Raw genomic sequence first — 17257 nt, forward strand, 5'->3', positions numbered from 1 at the left:
ACACCGAAGTTATTCTTTTCAAAATTATGGATGACCTCCATGTTACCAAATCCAGCCATTAGTTCTTAGTCCTCATCTTCAATTACTCATAAGAATTTTCATACAGTCAATTGCTTCTTCCTTGAAATACCTTCTCTAGTTTCTGGGATACCTCCCTCTCCTGGTGTCCCCTTTACCTCCCTGCCTACTCCTGTTTAGTCTCCTTCATAGCTCCTCTTCTCTTTCTTGTGTCTAAATGCCGGAGAGCCCCCGGGGCTTGGGACTACACCTAGTTCTCTTCTCCATATACAAGATTTTTCTGATTTTTCTCAACCAAAGCTTTTTAATGCTTTTTATGTTGACAATTCCTAAATTAGCTTCTTCAGTCTTGGCTTCTCCCTTGGGCTCTAGGCTGGTAGACCCAACTTTCTACCTGATATCACCTCCTAGATGTCTAATAGGTATTTTGAACAGAACTCTTGATTTTTCTTAGTCTTTCAAATCTCTATGACACCATGATTCAATGAATTATCTATGCCTCAGATCTAGGAGTTACCTGTGATTCTACTCTTTTCCTCATACCCCACATCAATATACTATCTTTAAAGATTTATTTATTTATTTATTTGACAGCGAGAGACACAGCGAGAGAAGGAACACAAGCAGGGGGAGTGGGAGAGGGAGAAGCAGGCTTCCCGTGGAGCAGGGAGCCCGATGCGGGGCTCGATCCCAGGACCCTGGGATCATGACCTGAGCCGAAGGCAGACGCTTAACGACTGAGCCACCCAGGCGCCCCATATACTATCTTTAAAATATAGCTCAGATTGTGTCATTTCTCAGCTTGCACTGCTATCACCCTCATCCCAACTTCCATCATCTCTCTTGGGTTGCCCCAAGCCTCTTTACCCCTCCTCCTGGCTTTCTTTGCACCTCCTTTCAGTCAGTTCTTAGGACAGTGGCCAGAGTAATCTTGTACAAAGCAAAACTGTTTACAATCTTTCAGTGATTCCCAATTCTCTTAATACAATAAAAATTCCCTGCAATGGCTCACAAGTTCTACCCGATCTGGCCCCAGCTCCCCCTCTGACTGCATCTCCCACTCTGCCTGGCTCCATCAGCTCCAACCACACCAATTTGTTTAACAAGCAAGGCTTTGAACACGCCAAACTTGTTCCTGCCTCAGGGTCTGCATGTTTGTCCCTCGTGTTTCTCCGTAACTCCAGATTGCTTTCTAGCTGCATTAGGTTCTTTGCTCAAATAGCACATTTTAAGAGAGATCCTCCTTGAAAATCAGATCCTAATTAGTCTTCAGTATCCTCCTTCTGTCTCTTATTCTGCTTTCTTATATTGTATATTTCTTTGTTTGTTGACTATTATCCTTCATGCCACAATATAGGTTCTATGATTCTGAGAAATGTGTCTGTCATGTGAGAATCAACCTATTCACTGATATACCTCTAGTGAATAACACTTAGCAGACTGCAGGTGTTTAATATATATTTGTTGAATGACTATATGCTTGAATTATTTTTGATATTTTATATATCAACACTGTTGTATCTTTTTTGTGGATTATAAATTTTACAATTTAAAAATATTCCTTGTTCCATTTAATGTTCTGGTCTTAGCTTATTTGATATCAATATTGTGTTGCCCATGTTCTTTTGTTTACATTAGACTACATCTTTGTGTATCTCTTTTTGTTTATTAACGTTTTTCATAATGATATCTCCCATTTCATTCCAACTTGTCAAATCCAGATTGAATTGTTCCCTGGGAGCAGTGGCTTTAGCAGAGGCTAATGCACATAGAAACATCAACAGCTGGAATTCTCGGATCAGGTAAGTTTCTTGAAGTTAACCCCTTGAATAAGAGCCTTCTCCTAGGGCATTGCTAGCTGGAGGGTGAGGAAAAAGACTGGAACCTGTGGGCCCTCCTCATTTGCTTTCGGTGAGTTTGAATATCATTTGTGTACAAAGAGCGGATGGGAAGCAATGAGACCTTATGTCAAGTTGCTAGTCAATGAGCACGTGACAGCCCCAAAGTGTTGTTCTGAGTGGCATGTTTTTCACCAAGCTCATTTATGAATAGATCCTGTTATTGCACAAGAGTACACGATAGAAATCTGGGGGAAATTTACCCATTCATCATAAATCATACTATGTTAAACTTCTCACTTAACACCATTTTCACAACAGCTATTCTAACCTGGGACCAAGACTGTCATTTCTTCTTCATTTTAATCTGAGGCCCATCCACACTCATGGCTGAATGGGGAAGGTCAGGCAGCTGTGAACAATAAAAAGACTAAAGCACATTTATACTCTATTGGTGATATGTCCAATATGATGATCTTCTAAAACTCTGCCTCACAGTGCCCAAAATCACAGAATATTTTCTCATGTCACCAATTCTGAGCCAGCTGCTGATAATGTAAAACTAATTCCTTACTTTTCTAGACAAGTATGTCACTCACCTTAATATCCTTCTTGACAAAAGCAACTAGGTAGCCAGTATTCCCTGGTCAGGTTAATAAAGTAGTAAAAGAAATAAAAATTGGAAGAGGCCAACTGGGGATTTTTGTCCCATTTAACTTTTATTATAAACTTATTACCTTGAGAAAACTCAAGTGTAATACACCAATATGTAAAGGTCCAAGTTTGACCATCAGACCCAATAATGAGAGTGGATTCTAAGATGTAGTTACAGGTAGCATTGATTTAGCAAGGGAGGTCATGTACACTTGTCTACTGAATCTTGAAGCTTGCTTCACTGAGATTCACAAAATCAATTCAATTTTCTTGAACTTTCATATTTCAGAGAACTTGCTGGTTGATTAGTAATTCTCCTCTGTATGGTAAGGCTGATAAAAACAAAGAAACAAAAACCTCAAGTTAATTTAAAGACCTGGGGAGGATTTCCTGCTCCTGCTTTGATAAGTAGGTTCTCTTCCTTGCCAATTTGTCAACTTTTTTGAGCATTTCCTAAATTTTCACTCATTCATTTACTCATTTATTATTTACTGAGTAACTTCTATGTGTTAAGAATGTCAGGGAACGCACTCTTGAACTCATTTCTACTCAGTATCCGTCAGAAGTTAACTTCGAAAAACATTACTAAACATCTTCTCATAAAACCTTATTGGGTTTCACTTAGATAAGGGAAAAAAATCACAAGTATTACTATAAAACGAATAGCCACTAGTTCCTCATTTTTAACCACCAGCAGAATAATGTCTTAATTTTTGTAAACTCTCTTGTCTTTTTATTCAATTCTATGTATTATCTTACACTATTTTAAAATTTTTATTATTTTTTTTATTTTTTTAAGTTTTAAAAAAGATTTATTTATTTGACAGAGAGACACAGCGAGAGAGGGAAGGAACACAAGCAGGGGGAGTGGGAGTGGGAGAAGCAGGCTTCCCGCTGAGCAGGGAGCCCGATGTGGGGCTCGATCCCAGGATCCCGGGATCATGACCTGAGCTGAAGGCAGATGCTCAACGACTGAGCCACCCAGGCGCCCCTTAAAGTTTTGATATATAGAGATCCCCTGTCCTTGCGCTTGGATGACAACCTTTAAAAGAAGGGACTTTGGGGACACGTGGGTGGTTCAGTCAGTTGAGTGTCCAACTCTTGATTGCGGCTCAGATCATCATCTCAGGGTTGTGAGATTGAGCCTTGTGACAGACTCTGTGCTCAACGGGAGTCTGCTTAAGATTCTCTTTCTCCCTCTCCCTCTTCACCTCCCCCAATGCAGATTCTCTCTTTCTTTCTCTAAAATCAATCAATCTTTTTTTTGAAGAGGGAACTTTGTCTATTATACGCTAGTCTTTTACCTCATTTATGTTTCCTCAGAATACACATGGTGCCCAGGGGTCTAGTAGCTGTTTGATAAATGTGTTAAAAAGAATGAATAAATTAATGAATAAACAATTGATCCTTGTATCTCAGGTGACAGAATATGAATTATATCTCCTTAGAATTGTAAATATCTAGGAAAGTTTATTAAGAATTTTAAGTACAACGGTAAAAGCAAGTACCCTAAGTTGTATGAAAAAACAAAATAAATCCCGCTAGTGACATGCTTTCCTAGGTAGATTCACGTCTTTGTCTTCTTTCTGCTGAGTATCCTGTATTCCATACTTTGAGCAAGTCCACAGCTAAATGGGAACCTGTATGTATGCTTAGCAGGATCGGTGATGGATGGCAATTTATCAGTTTCTTTCTATATCGGTGGGTAAAACTTATGGCTCTCAGCACTTCCCAGTTGCTGGTGATTGATGGGTTTGTTTACTACTTCTCCCTTTGGTCTGGAGGGAGATACTGAGTGGGGTTTTTGCCAGCACTCTGGAAGGTTTGGCTGAGTCCCAGAGCTAAGAGCTCTGCAGCCCAAGCTGTGTTTACGCCACAGAAGCCCTTGGGCCTTGGGGGATTTTAATCACTTTCCAAACAGATGCATTTCTGTTAAGATTGACAAGGTATTGAAACTTGCACTCTGCTCCGTAGAACCTAAATTCTGTTTGGTCATAAAGGTGTTCATTTTTTTGCTTCCAACAAAGAAAGTAGGTGGAAAATATTGTTTCTTTCAACTTCGTTCCTGTTTCCACAGTTGCATTTCTGACCAAAAGTAAAGAGACTACTAAACTCTAATTTCAAATTATGAATAACACCTTTTTGGTTGAACGAGAAGGTTAAACGGAAGCCAGTATGTAAGATGCCAGCAAACTCCCTGTGCACAGCAAGCTTATACAAGGTAGTATGCTGTGTGCATCTTTGGGCAAGAAAAAGATGTGTGTGTGTGTGTGCGTGTGTGTGTGTGTGTGCATGAATAAGTATGCTTTACCCACAGGCAACATGTGTCTACTTTTCATTATCTGACAAGGTCCATAGTGTGTTACTAAATCGCAAACATTGGCTTTCACACAAAAATAAAAGTTACTTTTAATTTCATTGAACTGTCCGATGAAGAAGGAAGGTGAGAATTTAAGCCAAAAATAATAAGATAATTTCTTGTGCCTTCCTGCTGCCAAGAAAACGTCATATACACAGTCGGATAATTGACTCGTATTGTATTGGATGCCTGACAGCCTCCCTCTTTCTCTTTTTTATTTCTCCTGTATTATGTGTTGCCTTCTCTGAAAAGCCCAGAGCAGCCAAATCTGGTGTTTTTATTGTGTTGAAATGATTCTGGTAAAAACAGGTTCTAAGTAAACCTGACAGGTGTCAAGAAAAGCAGCTGGAACTGGTTTAGAGGTCTAACAGATGGGAAAACATTAAACTGGAAAGGGAGAGAATGAACCTTTGATTCTCTGATACAGACACCATTGTAGTTATGGGTTTGTGAGCATTTCCAAGAGCGCTAGCCACCAGCCTTCAGCAAACTGTGACATTGAGTTTGAAGTGAAAAATGTCAAGAGAATGAAATTGAAGACAGATATCCCTTAGAGGGACAGGAAGAGAGAGGATGAGGCTATATCTAGTTGACTCAAAATTTTGAGTACTTTTCTGAATAAATCTTTGGTGAATAAAGACTCTTTATAAAAAAATTATCTGTGCTATAATAAGGAACAAATTGATATTTTATATCTTGTGTAAAGCAATGTTGCTATGTTTTCTACCCTTGTAACCTCTGATTCTTTCCGCCTTATGAGTCAGGATGGAAACACTGAATATTGTCAACAATAACAAATTATTTCACTAGCTCTAGTCTTTGTGGAATCTCCCCTCACCCCAGTGTTTCTGGAAACATCCAAGGCATGTTTTTTCTAAGTTCCCCAATACACCCCTTTTAGCTCTAACAGATCAACTGCCATTTCTTTTTCTTCTACTCTTAACTTCCTGAGGGGCCTGTTGCTGAGAACCTCAATTCTCAGCAAGTCTTGTGAGAGCACTTTTCAACTGTTGCCACCACTTACCATGTGTGTGATTCAATATCTTGGGACCCTTTTGGTTGCAAATGACAGAAGCCCAGCTTAATTTTACCTTGACTGGCTGATGAAATCCAATGGCAGGATTGCAGCCATTGCAGGGGTGTGAAGAATCAGGCTAATCCAGCCTTGTCAGGAGTCTTTCTTTCTCATCTCACCTTTTTGCCTCTGCTTTATTCTTATCTTCAAACCACCTTCCTCTTTTTCTCCAAACCACATGTTGTGGAGAATCCTTGTGTTTCATAATCCAGGCTCCCCAGAGAGAGGGTCAACTCTCTCAGTTCTAGAATTTCCAGGCAAGGGACTTGTTGGCTCAATGTGGCTCAGGTGCTCTCCCCTAGATCCATCCGCTGTGGCTGTGGGGTAATAATACTCTGACTGGCTCAGCTAGAGACAGCACCCCACTCCTGGACCGGTCAGTGGTGCCCAGCCAGCCAAATGACGGGGTTACGTGGCTGCTAAGGGATTCGTGGTCAGAAGTCACATCTGTTTTCATCACCACTGAATAGACCTTATAAGTAGGCATTTAAAAAATTGTGGAAAGAATGAAGTATGTGTGTGCATGCTTGTGCGTGTGTGTGTATGTGTGTGTGTGCGTGTGTAGTGCAGAGTGGTGAGGAGTAGAGCAAAAGGGTTTTTATACACTTCTAACCAAGCCATTTCTCACTGATGCCCAGAGTGACAACACTGAACCCAACTGAAGGTATTCCACAGTTCCGACATCCTGCTGATTTCTAACAGTGCAAAATCTTGGGGCAATCTCTTCTGGGTTCTGGGCTTCAGTGAGGTAAGGAGAATTCCTTTCCCATGGTGGCTGCTGCCGTGGTCTGTTCACATCTGCTGCGGTCAGGCTGGGCTGGAGCTCTTCTTCCACGTTAGTCTCTGGCACTTGGGGAGTGATGGTAAATGGCACATGCCTCTGCTCTTGTTCATGTAGACCACACCGGACCGGGAGCTGAAGTGGGGACAGCCTTCTCTTGCTCCCACGTCAAAGGCCCTACAGCACTGTTGGAGGTTTGATGGATTCCTTCAGCATCAACTGCGGGTCTTAGACCCCAATGTCATGTTCTGCTGCTAATAATCCCTTTTCCTTCTGAGATGATGGCGTCCAGACTGAATCAAGTTTGTGTTCCTGAGTAACTCCTCCTTTAGGATTGGTTATTCCCCACATGTTCCTGTGTGCTTCATCCAACTCATGCTGTGGTGAGTCTGCTCTGTCCTGTCGACATGCCTGGACATGTTCAAATCTGAAAGTGCATTTAAGTTAGGCTTGAACTGGGACTGCAGGGCAGGTCTGGCTGACCAGGATTAGTCAGAATGCCCCAGCTCACCACTGCCATTTGTCCATTTCCAACACCCTATGCAGGAGAGCGAACAGGACCAATTTTAGATGTGATTGTGAATGCTGAAAAATGTGTCTTTCCAAGCTCCATTTTCCCCTCCTTGTATCCATTTATTTCCCTTCTGGGTGATGATTACCCTTTGCCTCAGAGGCATTGATCCACCTAGGTATTTGCATTTTTAACCTTTTAAACTTTTGCTGCCATATTGTCATAGAAATTGTTTGCTGATGTAGTTGTGGGGCCAGAAAGTTCCATTTAATTGGTTCTAGCCAGGGAAAAGGGAGATGCTCTTTGGGGCGTGGTTGGGGTGGTGTACGAAGGTAGGACTGGAGTCAGCCCCAGCCCCTGTCCCTTTTCCTATCCAAAGATTCCTTGTGCCCTTGGAGAGAATGAGTCAGGAGTAAGCCACACAGAGAACACTAGAGGAGCTTCAAGGATGGAGGAGTAAGTGGTCATTGTCACCTGCTTCTTTGGGACTGGGAGCTGACTCCCAGAGATGCTGTCACCTCCACCACCAGCTAGTGTGCTTGCAGCTTTCTTTTCCCTTCTTCCCTGGCCAGGATGCAGGTCAGTGTTATCTCAGTCTCAATCACTCTTGTTCCAGAGTATTTTTTCAGACTTATTGTGTTTACTTCCTTCATTTTTATTTTTATTTATTTTAGAGAGGGAGAGAGCAAGTGGGGTGGGGGGAGGGGCAGAGGGAGAAGGAGAGAGAGAATCCTAAGCAGGCTTAGGATTGACGGACTGAGCCTCCCAGGTGCCTCTGTGTTTCCGTCTTTCAAAGTTCAAAGTAGCAGCACAATGACAAAAATTTGGAAAACAGAGAAAAGATGAAAAAATATGAACGTTCACCATTCTAATGAAAAAAAGTTCAATTTTTTGTATATAATAATTCCTTTCTGTTTTTTTCCTCAGCATAGTTTTAAAAAATATATACACAAATATGAAATAGTTTGATCACTTGGAAGCCCATTTTTCTATCCTACTTGCTTTACTTATTCTTTTATATTCTTTTTATACATTTTTGCATGGTCTTCAAAACCAATTGGTATGTTTTTAACATAAATTAAGTTATTATTTAATTATATTTCCTTCCTCCTCCCCCCCCCAGTACAGAATGCTTCCTTATTTGATTTTAACTTCTGGTAATAAAGCTTCTAACAATGAAATCTGTTTTTAGAAAAATCCTCTTTAATAATAGATGAAATGCTGCAGTCAGTTTGGAGCTTAGAACTCCCCTGATAATGAACTGGGTCATAAGACTGAACAATTTTGCTGTTTGAGATAGCCCCACACACCCATCCATCATAAAGTTCACTTGGATAGTTATGTAACCCAGTGTAAGGGAAAGGGAGAGGAAACATGTATTTCATTTACGATATATGGCCTTAATGATGTATAATATAACAAAAGGCAATTTGCTACGTCTCATGCCAGTTCAGGGGATATTTTGAGGCTTCTCATCTCTCCCTCGATTTTTTTTATGTCTCCTCCAAAAATCTCAAAAAAATTTAGGGAATTTCTTTTTCATTGATGGTCAGGGTAGAAATGACAGCATCTTATTCTTTCAGCATGCAGAAAGAAAATTCGAGAATTACACCACTTTCCAGATATTTCAAGTTATTTTCCAATCCTCGTTCCCCAAACAAACAAAACCCCAGACCACTTCCCTCCTGCCTCAATTATCAGACTATTTCAGGTCAATATGGATTATTTTGTCCTAGATTGTCCTGAAATCGCACTTTTGGTATGTACCTTCATGTACTTAAGAGAGGAAAGTTTATGTATCACAGCAAAGGTCTCAACGATTACTTTAGAATTCTGTCCTGCAGTGAAAGCTGGTTTTTCAAGTTGTCTGTTTTGAAAGAATGCCAAAAAACACCCCCGAATCATTGCTGGCCTAATTCTGGAGCTCTGCTTGCTGTGGCTTTAGGTGTAGCATTCATTAGCTCTGCAACACAGACGTCCATCCTCCAAACCGGGAGTGAACGCTGGGGATTTTGCTGAGTCCCATGGGATCAGTCACCTCTGGGCAGCCCGTGTCCTCGGAGAGCAAGGGACCGGCTGTGGAGGGGAGGCACTATTTGCTTCCTTTCGTTTTCAACATGCGTGAAACCCCCAGTGTATTTGATTCCTAGTTTATTAAATTTTATTTGTATCCATAAATAATTTTAAGAAGAATTTATATGAAGCAAGTAATTTGAGAGACCAACTATTTCGGCTTGTGGCTTTGAATTCTCTCCTCTTTGTCTTCATTCTACGTCCCAAAATTTATTTCCAATTCAAATTTTGCCTGGTAGAGAGAAGGTTGAGTTGACATTTGTGTTTTGAAGGATCTTTATAGTCCTAATGGTTCTAACTGTGCCTTTAGGACTGAAGATCGCTTGGTAGGAGAGGCATGCTGTCAAAACGACCAATGGAAGTTCGGATTTCAAAATGTGGCCACTTGATGTATCTGGAGTGAATATTTCATCTTGTCATATTTAAATATCTGAATATGTAATACTGATCTATCTAAGTCAGTAGTCTCAAACTCTTTGGGTTCAGGACTACTTTACACTTTTAAATATCATTGAGGTTTCCCAAAGAGTTCCACTTATGTGGTTTATATTTATCAATACCATTTTAGAAATAAAAACTGAGAAACTAGAAAAATATCAATTCATTTAAAATTCTAAAATAATCAACCAAGTACATGTTCATGTAAATAACATTTTCTGTGAAAATATCAATCTTTTCTAAAATAATTGAGTGACATTGTTTCACATTTTTTCATTTCACGTATTTGAAATCTTTGTACTTGGTGCAAGACAGCCGAATTTTCATATCTGCTTCTGAATTCAATCTGTTGCAGTATGTTATTTTGGTCGAAGTATGTACAGATACCGAGTTTGAAAAGGGTATGTTAGTAGCCTTAAAAAGGTCATTATGAGTAGTCTTTTTTGATATTACCCCCAAACTAGGCAAGTGTTAGTTTTTTAAAGGTTAGTTGCACCGTGGAATCTAAAGCCATGTCAATGAACTATGTGCACCTGTTACATTCGAATCTTTTTGTCTATCTTGCAATATGACTGACTGTTTTAACCATGCTTGGTTTTATAACATCATGCACTGGTTATTTGGAAAATATTGGTTCACTGAGTTATGCATATTTTCCAAATGTTAACACATTTTATTATATGATATGATGAAATCACATTCATTTATATCACCACAGATCCTATCAGAAAAGGCTTTCGGTATTACAAAGTTGTCAACGTTCAATGTTGGGTATGAGGTGTTCAAACTGGTAATTTTTGTTGAAAGCTCAAGTTCAATCATTGGCAACAGATACTATCTGTTGTTTTCCTTAAAGTAACAGGCTTCCATTGTTCATTGTTGAGAAAATATCTGTCAGATACCCAACTTGGACAACCATAATCGGGACTGTCAGGGGATCTTTCAGGCAAAATGATGTTCCATGAAAAGAGCAGCTAGTTCAAATCACAACTCGGATGATGGTCTACGTGTTTTTCCGCAAGACCAACACTGTGCTAAGTATGCCTGCAGGAGTGCTCTAAAAGCAGAGATCTTGAAAAGTTCTCATCACAAAGAAAAAGAAAATTGTAACTGTATGTGGTGAAGGATGTTAAGACTCATTGTGATCATCTGGCTATTTATATAGATGTTGAATCAGTATGTTGTACACCTGAAAGTACTATATGTCAATTGTATCTTAATACATTTTTTTTTAGAAAATGAAATAATTAAGAAGTTTTATGTGTGTATGTCTCACTTGTTCACACAATTAAAAATACATGCACTTAAGGCTTAAATTTTAATAAAATTAACATTTCTATTGCTTTTTAAAGAACATCATTAAATGAAACAGCTATTCAGATATTCATCATTAGTATTACATTATTTTATTTTTTGAAGTACAGTTGACATACAATGTGACATTAGTTTCAGGCCCACAACATAGTGATTCAACTTCTGTGTACCTTCCCCTGTGCCCACCACAAGTGTAGCTACCATCCGTCACCCTACAATGCTATTACAGTATCACTGAGTATATTTCCTGTGAGGCACCTTTTATTCTGGTGATGTATTCATTCCATGAGTGGAAGCCTGTATCTCCCTCTCTCCCTCAGCCATTTTGCCCCCTTTCCTCTGGCAACCATCAGTTTGTTCTATGTATTTATAGGTCTGATTGTGCTTTTTGTTTGTTTTGTTTTGCTTTGATTCCACATGTGAGTGAAAATATATGGTATTTGTCTTTCTCTAAGTTATTTGACTTATCATTATATCCTCTAGGTCCATCCATGTTGTTGCAAATGGCAAGATCTCACTCTTTTTTATGGCTGAGTAATATTTCATCGTATATATGCACATAACATTTTTTATCCATTCAGCTATCAACGGACTCTTGGGTTGCTTCCATATCTTGGGTGTTGTAAATAAAGCTGCAGTGAACATAAGGATGCATAGATCTTTTTGAATTAGTGTTTCTCATCGGTAGTATTTTTATTGCACATACGCTATGCGCACGTTGGGTACCATTGTCTTGAGTTGTGCTTAAGCACTAGCTGTTTCTCCCTCTATTGCTTTGTACTATCAGTGCAAATGCCAACACTGTGGAAACGCCACTAACATTGTAGCATTGTTATGAAAATGGTTCTGACTTCATAGCCTTTCTGAAAGTGACTCAGGGATCCCCAGGGGTCTGTGTACCACACTTTTAGAACCACTGATCTAGATCCTCAACTGGTCCTTTTTTTTTTTTTTTTTTTGGTCTATGTTTTTGGTATTTTATAGAAGCAGACTAAGTGAAAAAATTCTGGAATGTGCAATTTTAATGGTTTTATAGATTACAAGTTTTAATCTAAAAGAAACAACAATGTGTTTACCACTGTACAAAAAGAATTTCCAGAAGTCAAAAGCACACAGTTATCAAATTTTTCTTAGAATATGAGGATGAAAAACAGAATTCAAGCCTTCTACTCTTTACTCATTCAACACATATTTTGAAATGTTTACTGTTATAAAGTTACATGGAAATGAGAAATAGAAAATTTAGAAGTGATAAATACATATTCATACACTTTTATTGTAACTTTTTAATAATTAATTTAAAATCTACTATTTATGTGTATGTTCCATAGAGTAAATTTCATTTGTTTGTTTAAGTGAATATCTACTTTCAGTTTCTGGTAGAGGAATCCTGGTATCAAATCAATTCTGAAACCATGGCCAATGGCTACAAAGTAACCATGCCTGCAAAGTAAGTAAAAATGTTATATGAAATTTAGAATCCTTGCTATGCAAACTTCTCTTTCCTCCCTCCCTCCCTCCCTCCCTCCCCCTTTCCTCCTTTTCTTCCTTTCTCTCTCTTTCCTTCCCTTTCTTTTTTCTTGCTTCCCATTTGTTGAGAATTTTATTTTTAAAAAATTATCCACAGTGAACTACCTTCAGTCTGATAAAGGCTTTACTTTTTTTTTTTTTCTGCCTGTTGTTTTTATTTTTGTTTTTAAGGAGACAGTCTATTTTTGCTAAAATGTATCCCTTGGAATGAATCTGAGATAATTATTACACATCACTCCTACCTTCCTTTTTAATTTTCCATCTATGAGTACCTCTGTGAACTCCTTTCCACATGTATAAGGGTTATTCTTAGAGCTCTCCCATATAGCAGAGCTAGCACCAACTTACTGGGCAGGTGTTCTGCTCTTGGAGTCTAAGGACTGTGCAGCAGTTAAGAGCTCTAGAGTCAAGGGGCCTTAGGTTCTAATCATGTATCTAAAGAGCTTGCCCAAGTTACTTAACCTCAAAAACTTTGATTTCTTTATCTATAAAAAGGGACTAATATTAGTACCTCCTACCTGACGTTTAATTAAGATAATACACATACAGCATTTAGTGCAGGGACTGGCATGTGGTTAACATTTAATATGCATTATTACTACTTCTGAGGCTCAGTGTTCTCAGCATTCAGCATATTAGATGATATATCAATTAATTCCTTTCTGCATGGTTGACTTTTGTGCTAATAAAATTTCTGGAAACGATTGGCTGCTTCAAAAAGAAAAATCTATTAGTATGAGGAGGATCACAAATCCAAGTATACCGTATACACAGATGTCAAAAGAAAATGCAGTCTATGTTCTCTTATTTTTTAAATTTTTTTAAAAGATTTTATTTATTTGAGAGAGAAAGGGAGCATGAGTGGGGGTAGGGGTGCAGAGAAAGAGGGAGAAGCAGGCTCCCCCTGAACAGGGAGCCCTACGTGGCACTCGATCCCAACCCGAGCCAAAGGCAGACCCTTAACCAACTGAGCCACTCAGGCACCCCATGTTCTCTCTTACTTATTTAATCTTTCTTGTAAGTACCTAATCTATACTAAGTAGGAAAGTGGAACAATTTATTCTAATCCAATAATTTTCATTTAATCCAATAGTTTAAGGCTTTAGGCAACCTGGTGTGTTTTTGGTCTAAATTTTGGTATTTTGGTTTCCTTCTTTTCAACCTGTTTTTCTCCCACATGGTGTCTGCGTGGATTGGAGAGGGGTATCCTGTGGTGAAGGGAAAGAGACAGTCCCTGAGATTTAGTTTCAAGGCTGTGTACTGTCCTCCAGTCCCTGTGGAAATGCCTCTTGTTTACCCATGACCACTCTTCCCTGTTATCCTTAGAGGCTGAGGTTGTTGTCTACTCTACAAATCAGGGTGAGGGCTAAGTAGCTTTTTGGTTATGGCCATAAGCTCTCTGTGACATCCATTCGGTCCCTGGAACACTGCCATCGCCACACTGATTCCCTAGGGACCCAAATGAGCTTCCTTTTGTGCGCCACCTTGGGGTCAGGTGGGAACATCCATCTTAGGACAATTCAGTTAAGATCCTTCTACTGCCCAATCTCACTGTGCTACAATTTTTACTCTTACTACCACTCCTTCCCTCATGTGAAATAAGATGAAGTCTTCATGATTCAGGCATTCTCCGAAAACAAATATGCTTCTCCTGTCCAGAGCTTTTCTTCTGAGATAGGAGAGCAGGACCCACATGTCTCATCTACTTGGCTTGCTTTTCTTCAGCCAGGCTAGAAGGACAGGCTTTCCAACCTTCTTTACATCATACCCTGGGTTTTGTCGTCAGAGACACCAGTCCTGGCTCTCTGTGTGCTTCAAGTGGTGCTTTGTGATTTAGACTTCTCTCTTTTTCCTGACTGTCTGCCCTTCAAGTCCACTCTCTCCCCTCAAGAGGTCTAGAAAGTCAGCTCTGAGATTCAAAGCTGATCAGTCATGTCTTTGAGCCTATTTCCTCTCCTACAGCAATAACTCAGGGCTCAAATTGCTGAAGAAAAGCTGAAAGGACTTCAAAGGGGAAATTAAGAACATTGTTTTAATATTTACAAAATAATGTCCACTGTGTTACATTAATTTACCAATGTTTGTTTAACTACAAAACCCATACTTTCCCCCCTGCACCATATTTAGCAGTGAGCAAACTTGTGGTCTTTCAAGGCAAGACAGAAGAAAATCAGAAATCAGAGGATTAAAGAGATTTGAAGTAGTTGGAATTTAGACACAAGGAGTGAGATTGAGATTCTCTGAGAGCGGTTGCGCCAAGGGTTACTGCTGTAGAAATGGAAGTATTCCTGAGCATTTTCTGATGTTGCTTCAAAGCATAAATATCTCCATTTTAAAGGATTATTAGTAAAAGGACTACTTGCAATCCAACACATATCAGTCTTACCCAATGGTATATACAGAATAATTAGGATATAATTTAGAATATTGCCAGGTAGAATTTCTTTAAAATTTCAACATTTGCTTTGAGACCACCTTAAATGAACTAGGCTGCTGGAGTCAGTCTGTCTGGAGTTGAGCCCTAGACCGTATTCCAAGGGCACATGAGAACTTCAGTTTTCTGATCTATTAAATGAGGATTATAGCAGTCAACATTTATTGAATGTTTTTGTATGCCAGACACGCTTCTAAGCATGGGCACATTAACTTATGTAATCAGTAAATAACCTCAGGACATATTATTAGAATCTGTTTGCAGATGACAAAACTGGGTCTCTAAGAGATTAAAAGACTTGTGCACGATCATATATAGTTAGCTAGAGGTGAAGGTGGGGTTCGAGCCTGGGCAGTATGACTCAAGATCTGAATGATAATAGCTAACACCCTTGGACATACTCTATGCCAGGCCCTGATCTAAGAACCCCATATCCCCTGAGATACGAACTACCTTTATCCATTTTACTGATTAGAAAACTGAGCACAGAGGGCGCCTGGGTGGCTCAGTCATTAAGCGGCTGCCTTCGGCTCAGGTCATGATCCCAGAGTCCTGGGATCAAGTCCCACATCGGGCTCCCTGCTCAGCGGGAAGCCTGCTTCTCCCTCTCCCACTCCCACTGCTTGTGTTCCTGCTCTCGCTGTCTCTGTCAAATAAATAAATAAAATCTTAAAAAAAAAAAAAAGAAAACTGAGCACAGAGAGGTTAAGTATCTTGATCAAGCTGTCATGCCCATTAAGTATGGAGCCAGGTCCACCCAGTCTGGCTTCAGTTTGTGCTCTCAATCTCCATGCTATTCTGTCCCCACTCCTAACTGAGATGTTTTATCTCTTACTCTGACAACTGTGTGCCAAAACTTTAATGTCCTGCTCACTGTTATTTCCTTGGATATTTTATTTTATTTTTTATTTTTTATTCTTTTGGGCATACGAAAATTTATTATTGTCACTTGTTCACCATCCAAACTTATGCTCTTGGGCCTTCCTTCTTGCCTTCGTATAAGGCCAAAAGAGAGACACTGGCTATTTTGACAACCTTAAGGTGAACTCCAGGAAGGTCACTGACAACATGACCTTTGTGACCAAATCCGGTGATCAGAACTTCATCATTTTCCTCAATAAAATTCAAACAACCATCGTTGGGTACGAAGGCTGTGATTTTTTTTTTTTTTTCCATTCTTGATCAGTTGGACCCCGACACACTTCCTGATAGCAGAATTTGGCTGTTTGGCTTCAACCCTTACTTTTTCCAGCATGATTTCCTTTGCGTGGGAAGTTCTTCCAAAAGGGTTGGCCTTCAGGGCTGTGCCCAAACGGGCTTTCTTGTACTGTTTATCATGCCACTTCTGATCTCATCAGTGGCTCCGGAGCTCCCTGGAAGTAGGAAGACCACGACACTTGTCCATCCCTCCCGGCGCCACCGGCCAGAGCAAAAAAGAGAAGCAGTGCAGGAAGGAGCCACCTATTTCCTTAAATATTTTTAAAACATGGCTTCTGTTCTAAGTGCATTTTGCTTCTGCTAAGGGGTTAAGAGAGAGTTTGTGGAACCTAAAAAGCACAGGTTTCAGAATCGGAACGTAAGTTCAAAACCAATTCTCTTGGCTCTTCGACCACTAGTAAATTGTTTAACTGCGTTAAACCTCCGTTCCCTCATTTGAATGGAGATAGCAATTTCTCCCCTGTAGGACTGCCTGGTGATTGAGTTGAGCAGCGAAAGGCAAAGCCTCCAAAACAGCACTTGCCCTCTAAGGCACTCTGCTTGCGCTACGTATTTCTATCACACTATTATTATCCTAATAATTTTAAGAAAGTGTAATTTCGTCTCTTGACTTGAAGTCATAAACAGGTGGTCATTACGTTTCTAAGTCCATTTTCTTTTGTATGAGTGAATCTTGTTCTTTTTTCTTCCCATTTTCCAATAGTGTCAGTAGCGGCAGAAAGGGGATTTTGTGGTGCAGCGTTAGGCTGATGCAGATACACGTTTCAGGGGGAATAATGCCTTATCACTGTGGGTACAAGGGCAGCAGATTTGACAGAGTGACTAGGGGAAAAGGAGACTCAAGTGGAATTTTAAACCAATAAAAAGGGGAAGGGCAAGAGTAAAGAAACAGATTTCAAAACTGATGTGAATGTAAGAGCAAACAGAATCAGAGCAATGAGAACTGCCTTGACTTTTGCAAGCCAACTTTTGAAATGATGAAAAGATTGAATCTTAGAGTTTGAGAGGATCTGA

General features: G+C 39.7%; 1 pseudogene; it reads right to left on the reverse strand.

Annotated features, from left to right (window-relative positions):
* Positions 1 to 15991: 15991 nt before the first annotated feature.
* Positions 15992 to 16430, reverse strand: LOC118537997 (small ribosomal subunit protein uS12 pseudogene; annotated as a pseudogene).
* Positions 16431 to 17257: the final 827 nt, after the last annotated feature.

The sequence above is a fragment of the Halichoerus grypus genome, chromosome 3 (genome assembly GCF_964656455.1).
Source record: "Halichoerus grypus chromosome 3, mHalGry1.hap1.1, whole genome shotgun sequence".
Taxonomy (NCBI): domain Eukaryota; kingdom Metazoa; phylum Chordata; class Mammalia; order Carnivora; family Phocidae; genus Halichoerus; species Halichoerus grypus.